The sequence below is a fragment of the Cupressus sempervirens genome, chromosome 7, assembly GCF_028749045.1.
Source record: "Cupressus sempervirens isolate cs-2001-9-10 chromosome 7, ASM2874904v1, whole genome shotgun sequence".
NCBI lineage: Eukaryota > Viridiplantae > Streptophyta > Pinopsida > Cupressales > Cupressaceae > Cupressus > Cupressus sempervirens.
In genome coordinates, this window is record NC_143124.1 from 129,937,357 (window position 1) to 129,951,468 (window position 14,112).

The following is a 14,112-nucleotide window of genomic DNA, read 5'->3' on the forward strand; positions in this document are numbered from 1 at the left end:
GATCCACAAAACACCAATTTCTCATAATAGAATCATAAGATTACATCCAACATGTCATGTTGTCCAATTATCAAGCAATTACAATAGTAATTGTGCAAGACTCTTAGACTACAAAATATTTCTAAGATTGTGTTATGCTTTATTTAGAAGATTATGAGTATGATTTTTGACTTACAAATTTAAAAAATAAAAATAAAAAAAATTCTATGATGAACTCTGAAAGTTCAAGATTACTGAATATATGTTATATCAATTTATATTTAAATCTTTTTAATTGATTTTGGAGGTGAATATTAAATATTTCACTATATGAGGTATTTTTCTCTATAAGGTATGGGAAATTGTTTTCTCTAAATCAGGTATTTTTCCCCAAGTTGCCTCACAGTTGCAAGATAGGATAGTGCATGGTTCTCATAGATGTTTTACTTCCACTTCCATCACTTGTTACAGCCATAATGATGATGCCTAAAATGTGCATGATACATTACAAATAATCAATTAGATAGCCGGTGCCTCAGAGCGTTTGCATGGTCATCCATTGTCATCCATGTTACCATCTATTAATTTAGACTATTTATATATGTACGTTTGTTGCAATTATGGTTATGCTATTTTATGTATGGTGCAATCTACGCAAACATGGCCGCATCCGTAGGCAGCCGTCCTCAACGGAGACGCTTCTTTGTAAAAAGTTGTACGAACTCACGCGGTTTTGGACAGGCCGTTTTCCATGTTTTCGCTCTTCTTCTTCTCCAAATCTTTATTTTCTTCTCGCATAACATTCTTTCCCTCTATTTGCGACCGTGGTTCTGTCTCTTCTCTGTATTAAGGATAATTTGGATCCTTTGAAATGGCTTCCAATTCTGAGCAGCCTGAGCTCGAAGACACTATTAAGCAGCCTGAACTGGAAGATGCTTTTGAGCAGCCTGAACCTTCTTCAAGGCCCAGGAAAAATGGGAACTTTTTAATGGAGATCCCTAAATTATTGCAGGAATGGTGTCTGTCCATTCTAAACATCTTGGTAAAGATCTACCTCATTCCATTCCGCAGGTTTATGCGAGCTATTGAACTCAGCCGGCAAACGCTACATGAGGCTGATCGCCAAAACATATTTGACTAGTTCCAACCATTCTCCGAGTCTGCGTCCACGGAGCTCTGGTAGATTTTCTTTAACCATCGCGGAAGCGATACGAAATACACATTCGCCAAAAAAATTGAGGAAACCCTTGATAGCAAGGGATTCCGCGCTTATCTCGATGTAGGTGCAATTCGGCCTGGCGATGTGATACCAAGAGAAATACAAGCAGCAATGAACAGTGCCTCTCTTCACATTGCCATTTTCTCTCTCAACTATGCCCAATCCTCATGGTGTCTGGATGAGCTTGCTTACATGCTCAAAATCAGAGCCCATGCTACAATCGTTCCCATTTTCTATCATGTTGATCCCTCTGATCTCAGATATATTGATCAAGGAAAAGAATATATGCTGATGCGTTCTCACAACATGCAAAGAAAGGTAGATATACCAAGGAAAGGCTCGATCAGTGGAAAGCGGCACTGCACAAAATTTCATCCCTTTCCGGCTTACAGGTTAACAATAATAAGTATGTATTGTTTCTCTTTCTCCTCGATAGTCAAGTTCTGTATTCCATATATGTTGAGAAAAGTGATGCATGAGGAATTGATAATTTTTTGTATTCTATATATTCTTTAATATTTATCTGCTCATGCAAGAGGAACTGAAAAAATTGTATCAGTTCGCATTGTTTATGGTAGAGTGAATATCTGCGTAGAAGGAGTTTGTAGAGTTGGAGAACACGCAATATATTCGTTTTAAATGATTGTAATGTAATTTTAATTAGTGCGTGGAAATAATTGTTTTTTTGTGTGCTGTATTATACTCTCTATTCTTTACCTGTTTTCAGATTCTACAATATATAGGTTCTACTTAATTGGCGTTGTCTATTTTGTTTTCATTTTTATTTTTCGCCCATAATGTTTAGGGACGAGGCCGAAGTTTTGAAGAACATTGTGAATAGAGCATTGGGATTAATGAAAATAGATCCCATACATGTAGCCGGATATCTACTTGGTTTGGATGAACTAGTACAAGGCTTCGTCGAATCAGTCACAAGTGAAGAAGACAGTGAAAATCTCACGGTGATCGTGGGCATGGGTGGCATTGGGAAATCCACTTTGGCCAAAGAGCTCTTCAACAGAAACTTTCGCTCATTTCAGAAATGCGGTTTTGTTCCCGACGTGCAGGATGCAGCATCCACAAATGCTTTGCCTGAGAAGCAGAAAAAGCTTCTTACAGACCTTGGCGTTGAAAATTTGTCATTAGAAGGTGTCGATGAAGGCAAAGCGGTACTCACAAATCGTTTGAGCTCTGTTCGGGCCCTCATTGTTTTGGATGACGTGGATCACATAGATGAGTTGTATGCTCTTTTGCCAAATAAACACAACCTCAGATCCCAAAGTATGGTAATTGTGACGTCCCGGAAAAGGGATGTTCTTAAATTGATGGGTATCTCAAACATTTACAAAGTGCCAAGATTTGAGAGCTCAGTAGCGAAGAATTTATTCTGCACGCATGCTTTCTAGAAGTCTTCTCCACCCACTAGATTTGACACTCTGGTTGACAAATTCGTCCAGGTTTGCGATGGTCTGCCTTTATCTCTGAAGGTATTAGGGGGACAGCTACATGGTGAGGATTCCATTGCTTACTGGGAATCCCAATTAGATAAAATCTCAAGAATATTGCCTAGCGACATCACAAAAAGGCTACAAGTTAGCTACCCTCAAGTATCAAAAAGAGGGAAACAAAGAACTAGAAATTTGTGATAGGAAATGTATTTTCTTTTATTTATCTTCATGCGAATGAAAATCTTGACATGCCAATGTATGTTCTCTCTGTAATCAAAGTTTGGATTTAATAAGACGATTGGTAAGTACCCATGAAAAAATTATGAACTATCCTTGCGCTGTCATTTTTTCTTGATAACATTGAGTAGGACACATATATTGATGCAAGTCTTTTCATTTTCCTTCCTCTCTTTTATGATGATCATACATTGTAATAGTGAAACGGATCAATTTAAATACTGGGCAACATAAGCCAACTTAAGCAAAAAAAGATCAGTTTTTAATATGACTATATAATATGTAGGTTACACTAAGCCCATAATGTTTTAAAAATATGTTATATGTTGTTCAAGGGGTTCATCTTAGTTGGTTGAAGCAATGAGTTCTCATTGTGGAAATCTTGGTTCAAATTCCAAGACAAACACCTTTGTGAAATTCTAAGTTGTGACTCTTGATTATCCAATTGTTATTTTGGTGTGGTTTCTCATAAGGATCTTGAATAATCTTGTAGGTCTCATGTTGTTGCTTGAATGAGCACAAGGTTTGCCAATGACCTTTAATATAAAATATGATATGTGATTATGAAAGTGTCTTTGTACTTGCACCTTTGAAAAATGTATTGCATTTGTTGTGAGTATTTATTGTCCATTAGATATTTTAGTTTGGTGGGCTTCAATTAGGATCATTTTTAATTTAATCTAAACTTGAAGTGAATTTTCTAGCATTTCTATTTATTTTAGCACCTGTTTGCCATCCAATTGCAAATTGAATTAAACATTTTGCAATTTTAATATTTTTTATACACTCCATCCCTACTTAAATTTGAGTTTGATAGTGGAAGAGCCCTTATACTCGAGCACCCTAACTTTGAACTTATCAAAATCTTGGAAATTTCATATCACTCCCAACTTTTTAAAACATCTTACTTGGTGAATTATATTCTTATAATATAAAGGTTTCAAGTCCACATCATCAATTATGATGCCACATAAGCATGCTTTTTTCAACTTGGCCAAAACACCCCAATTAAAAATTAAGATTAATGGTCTTGCAAAAAGGGTACACATACTTGCACATCTAACATGGCATTGCATCATTGGTTTCTTTTTGCAACTAAGGGTGCATTTCATTCAATTTTTGGTAGTCATCATTGTACTAACATCTTTAAAGTCAAAATTTTGGTGCGATGTTATCAAAAAATTGTACATTAAGTGAATAAATATGGATATTAAATTAATAAGTGTAGATATCAAGTCAAAAACTCCTATCACAATCATTGGAACCCATTGAATTATTGGATCACTTCCCCTAGCCATTATGGATAAGCATGTGACTCCTCCACAAATTAAACATTCAAAAATAAGTTTGATATGGGGTTGGGTATGTTCAATACTTGTTTGCTAAAATAATGATGGTTTTGTGGTGCCATTTCCCTTGAGTGAACTAAATCCTGTGGAACATAGATAGGGCCAAGATTTCAAATTGGTTGTGTCTAATTAAAAAGTTTCACTTTTTGGTCAACAAAAAATATTTTTAACCCATCTTATGCTATAGACACAAACAATATTTCTATTTGAAATATTTACAAAATGGTCAAAAATAGTTCTCTCCCTTCTCTTCAATATATTATCCAAGTATATCTTCCTATTGGCATAACCATTGCACTTTGTTGGAGTGCAATTGCTAGTTTTTCATTATTGGAAACATCAATACCTATCAAATTAGATCTCACAAAAATAACTATATAATTTACAAAACTATCTAAATAAACAAATAAGACTAATAACTAAACATTTAATTTGATATTCAATAAATTTAAAGATGGAGAAATTAAAGCGTAAAAATATGGGTGTAAGGTATTTTACATTGTTCAAATAAATTGAGCTCCTACATGTGTGAGGTACACATACACTTGACCTAATCAAACAACTAATAAGTCTTTAGAGAGAAGGTAGTGAATAAGTCTACAATTTTAGTGTCAATTAGGGTTTTGTAAATCAGTATGTACAAGTCATGTAATAACAAAGATTCTATGAATAATGAGTGAAAATGGATGATCTGCATCCTACATTGATTTTGTAGGGGAGACAACTCATTAGTCACCCATATTCCAATGGTCGCTTTTGGATTCTGGGTGTCACCCATGTTCCAATGGTCACTTCGGGATTCTGGGTGAAGTTTTTAAAATGACACTTTTAGACCACCTCACACTCTACAAGGTCTATAAAGAGCTCCATAAATGTAGAAAATTTTAAAAATTAGCTTTAGGCTCTTCACTCACATATGGAGCTTCACCCAAAAAATGATAAATTTTGATGTATGAATTAGGAGCATTAGATTCCCAAAGTTAGCATAGGAGACTACTAGATCATTTTCCCTATTACTATGAAAAAAATGAGAAATCTACAATCAATTAGAATATTGATTCTTTATATTAATTAGTCTTAATTTAAAAAATTACTTTTGCAATATAGAAAGAGTTATTAAAATTAATTGTATCGACAACATAGGCTTCTTCTCCAAACCCTCGAAGAGAGGAATGTTTTGTTTTTCATTTTACTCATTCTAGTGCATTTCAAGTTGTATCGTGTCCCTTTCCCACTAATATTTCAAATTAAATATCTCGCCTTCGAATAGTAGGCCCATGGCTATCCATCTTGGTTTGACCTGCAGTTAATTAAACCTTTGTAGTCAAGAATTATCCTGCAATGTGAGAGTGGTAAAGAATTTGTCTATGTCCACTATTTTATTAGGAGACAGATGGATGACTACAGTCGATAAGATTGCAAATTTCTCAACAAGTTTCATGAAAGACAACTGGGTGAATAGTCTTGATAAGACTTCTGCTTTCCAATTTTCCCCAACTTGTTGACTGCATTGGCACTGAGGACTATGATGTGAAACAGGTGGATGAGTATGGTTTGTTGGATTTTTGTTTTTCTCTTCATACATTGAATCTTTGCTCCGTGACTTTTACCGGATGAGGACTATTGATAAGACTTTTGATTCCCCATACATCCATAGTTCGACCTTTCCCCAACTTTCAAAATCCTTCCTCTAATACCTTCCGGTGAGCATTCTTGTGCAGAGTTGAATTGTGATCTTTTTTCCATGTCGGTAGGTAAGATAATTATCTTTAATTATTATTATTTTATTAGAAATGGTTCACCAATCAGAGTTGGACTAGGGGATATGATCTAATAGTGGCCCACATTCTAATGACTACTATGTCTATTATTAGTCAAAAAGGCAGGGAACTAATATTAGTTTTATTTTCACCCCCTAATTTCTATTTTTTGGTAATAGCCTATCATATTGCAAAGTTCGAGGAATTATAATATTAAAAAAATTATTATATGCTAATTATAAATTTATGATTGGCTAACACTATTTTGATGAGGTTTTATTCATTTTATGAATATTATTATTGAGCAAAAATCAACATTTGTAGACAGAGCTGACAAGATTGTAATTCGGTGGCAGCAGGTTCGATTATTAATGCAGTTGATTTATTGGAGATTAATTCCAAGTACCTTACCAACTATTTATGTCATCTCCTTAGTTGTCAAATCGTAATCAATCCACAGCATTGAAGAATAAATTTAAAGACACATCTTGTTGAAGATCTTAATATTAGATTTTGTGTCGAATTACCCTCATACTTGATGAGCCATTTGAATATTTCACACGCAATGTGGCTAATTAAAAATGATAAAATAAATTATTTAATTTGTCTTCTCTGTCTACCAAGGGTGCCTGGCTTTCAACGCAATGGGACACGATGTCAAAGTAAGCTATGATTTATTGCATAAATTCCAAGCATTTAAAGGTCTTTGTGGCTATTTATTTTATTTTAACTTACTCATCAACATGATCTAAATGTACAACTATTTAACTTTGTGATTAAAATGTCGATTTCCTCGTATCTTGGGTACAAAGGGAAACAATCTTTAGCTCCATTATAGCTTTTGGAAAACCATGGTATTTGAAAATTCATATGTTCATACATGGGAACGTTTAAAAAGAAAATGGTATATTCAATACTCTTCAAAAAAAACTTTTCAAAATTTTTTAGAAATTCTATAACTTTTATTTTTTTGAATTGAAAAAATAATAAAATCTTTTGCAAAATTCAACTCAACCAATAGAAAACTTCAGATTAAGGAAAAGTTTTAAAAAAATATAATTAAAATAAATTCAATTAAACAGTAATTAAATTAATTGCAGTAATTGAGTCAAAATTAGAGGAAGTTTTTCAAAACTCACAACTTAATTGCTTTTATAATATTATTTTTAGTTCAAAATTCAAAGTAACATCTGAATGCAAATATAAATTTATTTTCTTCACAAATAATATTTATATTTATTATTAATTTTTTGAAGTTTTCATCATTACATTATCAAAATCAAATTATCAGTACACTTATTGGTCAATTCACATTATATTTTTAACATTACTATATTAAATTAATTCATCATTGTTACGTTAATTTTCTCAAAATTACTTGATACAGAACAAATTATCTTAAAAAAACTCCTCCTTGCACTTATATTTAATACTTTATACTATTAAAAAATTGTAATATATTTCACCTATAACATAAGACGGGGACTTAAACTCTCCTAGAGCTCTTGTTATAGATTCTCTCAATTATTGTTCACAAAAGTTTGAAAAATGATAGCATATGTACCAATAGTAATCATACAAGTACTAATAGTTTCAAACATTTTTTTAGCTTGATTGGTTCATGTGTGCAAAAAGTACTATATTTTTGGTGAGTGCTCATATGGGTATGAACATAATGGGTTATGGTTGAACATTTGAAAATGACACTTTTAGACCACCTCACACTCCACAAGTTCTACAGTGAGCTTCGTAAATGTGGAAAATCTAAAGGGTTAGATTTAAGCTCTTCACTCACCTATGGCGCTTCATTGAAAAAAATTGACAGATTTTAACATATGGATTGGAAGTCTTAGTTGCTCGAAGTTAGCTTGGGCAGCTACTTGGTTGTCTCCCCTAGCTCTATAGTCCCTCTCTTTTGGGGAAAATAGAATATGAATTTGAGTTTGGTAGAAAATAGAAGATGTTATATGTTTATAACTTGGTGTGTGAACATGTTACATGTTTGAAAATTTTACATTAAGGTTATAGTAAAGCAAGCTTCTAGAACACACACTGCTTTTGTGCTATTTGTGGAAAGTTATAATGAAATTGAATTCGTAACAATCATGGTGTGCTTCATGTTTTTGTTGTATCTTCTTATATGTTACTATTTTTCCTCTCTTTTTTGTTCATTAATTTATTTCTTCTTTTATTTTGCCTTGCACTTAACTCATCTTAAAGATTATTGAAAACTTTAATATGAACTAATCCACCCGTGCTAGGAAATGATAGTGAGAATTCTAGAAGATATAGTTGTAATTGAAGATATAGTGAGAATTTTTCAAGATGTATTTGTAATCACACTTTCACATGATGGTATGATGGATGTCATGCTTTGGTCTCGCAGAGAAATTTGACCCAAAGAATTGGTGTTAAACCCAGAATTCATAAATGCATTTGCAAAAATATTGGACAAAAATTTGTTAAGATTAGCAAAATATGTATTGTCATTAGAGTAAATTGAATCACTATTGCATTTACATAATCTCAAATGGGATAGATCATAGATGAAAATTTGATTATAAAGAAGAAAAGGTGAAAAGAAAAGTAAGAGTTTTATTGTCACTCTCATTATTATCCTTGACGAGATCAACAAAGAAGGTACATTTGAAGAATAGACAGATATTTTGAACTTAGTAGTGTTGCTTCATTTCCATCCACCACGTGTCTCCAAACCGCGCTTTTCTATTTACTTGAGACATTTTCAATTGACTTTAATTCTCAATTAAGTGAATGCTTGTTTATTATTATGTATTTTGGCTTACTTATTAGCAATCAGAAATTGAAGTTTTTAAATCATATTTGATATACTTATAATTCATTTAAAAGATAAAATAGAAATATATGAGAACAATTGCAATAAGTAATAATAACATAAAGAAAATTTGTATATTAGTTTAGAAAAATTCAAAATTAATAATATTATTTATAAATTAATTTTATATTTGTTATTTTATGGATTGGTGAAGATGTATTATATATAAATTTTAGATCTATCCTTCTTAAATGCGTTGATATTTAAATATAGTCATTAAATTACTATTATATTTTATGTTTTAAATCTCTCTTAAACTTTGTCTATCTTTACAACATTTTAATTTTTAAATAACATTTATAAGTAAAACTGATGCTGTAAAAGGTAGTAGAATCCCCAAATCCTAGCCATCAACAATTAACCACATATCATAATATAACAATAACACAGATATGCAGATCCACAAAACACCAATTTCTCATAATAGAATCATAAGATTACATCCAACATGTCATGTTGTCCAAGTATCAAGCAATTACAATAGTAATTGTGCAAGACTCTTAGACTACAAAATATTTCTAAGATTTGGTTATGCTTTATTTAGAAGATTATGAGTATGATTTTTCACTTGCAAATTTAAAAAATAAAAATAAAAAAATTCCATGATGAACTCTGAAAGTTCAAGATTACTGAATATATGTTATATCAATTTATATTTAAATCTTTTTGATTGATTTTGGGGGTGAATATTAAATATTTCCCTATATGAGGTATTTTTCTCTATATGGTATGGGAAACTGTTTTCTCTAAATCAGGTATTTTTCCTTAAGTTGCCTCACAGTTGCAAGATAGGATAGTGCATGGTTCTCATAGATGTTTTACTTCCACTTCCATCACTTGTTACAGCCATAATGCCTAAAATGTGCATGATACATTAAAAATAATCAATTAGATAGCCGGTGCCCCAGAGCGCTTGCATGGTCATCCATTGTCATCCATGTTACCATCTATTAATTTAGACTATTTATATATGTATGTTTGTTGCAATTATAGTTATGCTATTTTATGTATGGTGCAATCTACGCAAACATGGCCGCATCTGTAGGTAGCCGTCTTCAACGGAGATGCTTCTTTGTAAAAAGTTGTACGAACTCACGGGGTTTTGGACAGGCCGTTTCCTATGTTTTCGCTCTTCTTCTTCTCCAAATCTTTATTTTCTTCTCGCACAGCGTTCTTTCCTTGTATTTGCGACCATGGTTCTGTCTCTTCTCTGTATTAAGGATAATTTGAATCCTTTGAAATGGCTTCCAATTCTGAGTAGCCTGAGCTCGAAGACACTATTGAGCAGCCTGAACTGGAAGACGCTTTTCAGTAGCCTGAACCTTCTTCAAGGCCCAGGCAAAATGGGAACTTTTTAATGGAGATCCCTAAATTGTTGCAGGAATGGTGTCTGTCCATTCTAAACATCTTGGTACAGATCTGCCTCATTCCATTCCGCAGGTTTATTCGAGCTATTGAACTCAGCCGGCAAACGCTACATGAGGCTGATTGCCAAAACATATTTGACCAGTTCCCACCAGATTTGACACTCTGGTTGACAAATTCATCCAGGTTTGCGATGGTCTGCCTTTATCTCTTAAGGTATTAGGGGGACAGCTACATGGTGAGGATTCCATTGCTTACTGGGAATCCCAATTAGATAAAATCTCAAGAATATTGCCTAGCGACATCACAAAAAGGCTACAAGTTAGCTACGATGCTCTGGATAAAGAAGATAGAGAGATGTTTTTGGATGCGGCTTGTTTTCTCATCGGCGAATGCAAAAGCATAGCTATAGCACTGTGGGATGGATTGGGTTGGAGTGGCCTACACGGTTTACAAACACTTGTAAATAAGTGTCTTGTGGAGCTAGTTTCCGAGAAACATAACACCTTCAATGAGAAGAAGATACAGATGCACGATGATCTGAGGGACATGGGAAGAGAGATGGCAAGTGACCACTCATCATATCGGCTTTGGCGTCCACAACAGATTGATAATATACTGGATTTCCATTTAAATGTATTACTAGCTCCCCTTTAATTATTTCTTAGTGAAATCATTAAAATAATAGTTTGTTGTTTTGTCTGCCTCTGCTTGCGGCAGAGTTGACTGAAATAGCTTGTATTCTGGTATTTTTCATTCAGAAAGAAATACAAATTAGAGGGATACAACCTCCAGCTACTTTTGTGGCCTTCAAAGAGTACGCTCATCAGCTTATGCGAACCTCAAGAAAACTAAATATACCTCATGTGCAAAGCAATTTGTTCACGGAAGAGTTTGCATATTTATCAAAGCATCTTGTTTGGCTTCGCTGGCATACCCTTTCATTAAGAAACCTTCCATCTTCACTTCCATTAAGACATTTAAGTGGTTTAGAGCTTGATGATGCTAATGACTTGGAGGAGTTGTGGCAGGTCAATGTGGATGTAAGTAGTTTGAATCCGTGGTTTTTATGTAATAGCTTTTTGATAGTTTATATTTTTCTCAATTGAATTCAATAGAATAATGAACTGAATTGAGTATAATGATGTTTGTGTGCAGCCTCCTCTGCAATTGACAAAGGTTATTGTGCGTTTCCCTTTCAAATTGCAACGGCTTCCAACCTCAATAGGATGTCTTCAAAATCTTAAAATGCTTTCTCTTTGTTTTAGTGATAGTAGTTTGCCAGAAGAGTTCTGTGGCCTGCATTCGCTGAAGTATTTATAGTTATACTATCCAAAGTTATCTTCACTGACAGCTGGTTTTGGCAATTTAAAAGATTTGAAGTATTTAGTGCTGTCTTGTCCACAGTTGAGCACTTTGCCAGATTCTTTCCAGTAGTTGATAAAGATGAAACATCTGCGATTATCCAGATGTGAAACGCTCTCCTCACTGGCTAATGGCTTTGGGAATTTAGTAAGATTGAAGTATTTAAGTCTAACATTTTGTGAGTAGTTGAGCACTTTACCAGATTCTTTCAAGCAGTTGACACACTTGGACAATCTAGAGATTCCATTCTCCTCAACTACTAATGGTTTTTCCTCACTACCTATTGGTTTTGGTAATTTAAATAGATTGAAGCGCATAAGTCTAATTTGGTGCAGCCAGTTGAGCATGTTGCCGGACTCTTTCGGGCAGCTGATACACCTGGGATATCTAGATTTATCAGGTTGTGAAATGTTATCCTCACTGCCTGAGGGTTTTGACAATTTAAATAGATTGAAGCACATAAATCTAGGACTATGCAAGCAGTTGAGAACTTTTCCAGATTCATTCAAGAGGCTGATACACCTGGAGCATCTAAATTTACAAGGTTGTGCCAAGCTTAAACTAAACTTAGATGTATTTGAAGGCATCAGAAAGCTCAAGTACTTAGGATTCAGCAATTGTGAAGAATTAGAATATTTGCCTAATCAAATTAAGAAGCAGGCATCGTTGACAAAATTAGATCTAATGGGTTGCATTAAGTTGAGAAGCTCACCAAGTAACATTGGTCAACTAGTCAACTTATCGTCGCTCAAAATTGAGAGCCGGGTGATGAAAGGCTTGTAGACTTCTCTTGTTCGCTTTCCCTCGTTGAAAAAGATTGAAATTGTAAGTTCTGAAGGTACAATGGAATTTGGTGCTGAGGAAGAAGACTGCAAACTAGTCTCCGTGCTATCAATTTCCAGTGACTGTTGGCCCAACTTCCAAAATTTGGAGGTCGGGGACAATAGCATCGTTCAAAAAGACAAGTTTCCTAAAAATCACCATTTAATCGAGATGGAGAGATTGCCAGTGACCCTGCAAACACTGTCAATATACCATTGTGAAGCGCTGAAGAACATTAGCTATCTTAGTGGTCTCGTACGCCTTGAGAAGCTACTAATACAATATTGTCTGCAGTTTGAAGAGCTGTCAAGCTTTGCTGATTTGGCTTCACTGGAATACTTTAGACTGATAGAATGCCTCAAAGTTAAGAAAATAGAAGGCCTGCAACACTGCAAGTCATTGAAGCATCTATGTCTTCGACAGACCCGCTAGAAGGAGTCCGTTATACAAAGTTTGGAGAAAGTGGAAAGATTGGAAGCAATGGAGTTTGTATGTGACACCATATCAGCTCTCAAGTCTTGTATTCAATCTATAAATATCAAGGTAATGAAAAATTTCACAAATTCAGAGTTTTTTGAATTTATATAAATGTTCGTGTTAATTACTTGCAAAAATTACTATTTACAGGGAAGGCCAGGAGAAATATTTATACAAGGTAGCGTTAGCTGTGTCATGGAGCCCATTCTGAACTCTTCAGAGTTTCCTGATCTTATGTTTAGGAAGGCCAAGCCGTTGGGCTATGTACGTGAGACTAATTATTTCTGCTATAGGAAGGGAAAGGAGCTGAACAGGGAGGAGAAGAAAGTGGTAAAAATATACTTGTACCTCGAAAATGGTGGAGATATAGTGGTCGTCACACCTGAAGGAATCAGGATAGAGAAGGAGGTGCTAGTTGAGGGAAGCAGAAAAAGAGTCGTGGAGGCTTTTAAGAAATTATTAGCACTTCTGGAATAGTTTACTCTATCTAATGTGCTGATCGGTTTGGCTTCAGGCTAATAATGTACAGGGTAAGCCTCAATTGGAATTAGCGAGAAGGGTAGTTAGGGTAGATTAATTGGAGTTTCTTTTAAAATAATTTTGTGATAGATTGAACAATATATATATATATATATATATATATATATATATATATATATATATATATATATATATATATATATATATATATATATATATATATATATATATATATATATATATATAACGTTTTATAGTGAGAGATGGATGTTTTTAATGCTTTATTAAGCACACAATTATTTTCTTTATTGAAAATTGAATTACTTTATTAGCTTATATTATACTTTCATGATTTTGATTGTAGACTTTTTTTTCAGATTGTATTTTTCTTATCTATTTGGATGTTTGTTATATTTTTTTCTAGTAGTTTTTCTTCACAAGAGATACAATGCACTGAAGTTAGATGAAGAAAAGTAGAGATATACCGTAACCAAGTATAATAGGTCTTGAGTTTGAGAAAATAGAGCAGACCAATAGCAAGGAAAATATAGGGCTTGAGATGGAGAAAATAGAGCAGGTCAATAGCAGGGAAAATATATATCCCAACAAATGAAGCGAGAAAAAAATCCAACTATAGCTTTGTGAAAGTATGGAATGATTTTTATTAGTAAGATCTTGTCTAGGTATAAATAGCATTGGGTATAAAGTCCTAAATAAATTTTGGAACGTTGGTCCTTTATCTAAGAAAAATAGAATA

The 14,112-nt window shown here is 33.6% G+C and overlaps 1 pseudogene; it reads left to right on the forward strand.

The window, feature by feature from the left end:
- The first annotated feature begins 639 nt into the window (after positions 1–639).
- LOC149545830 (disease resistance protein Roq1-like) lies at positions 640–13,352 on the forward strand (annotated as a pseudogene).
- The last annotated feature ends 760 nt before the right edge of the window (positions 13,353–14,112 follow it).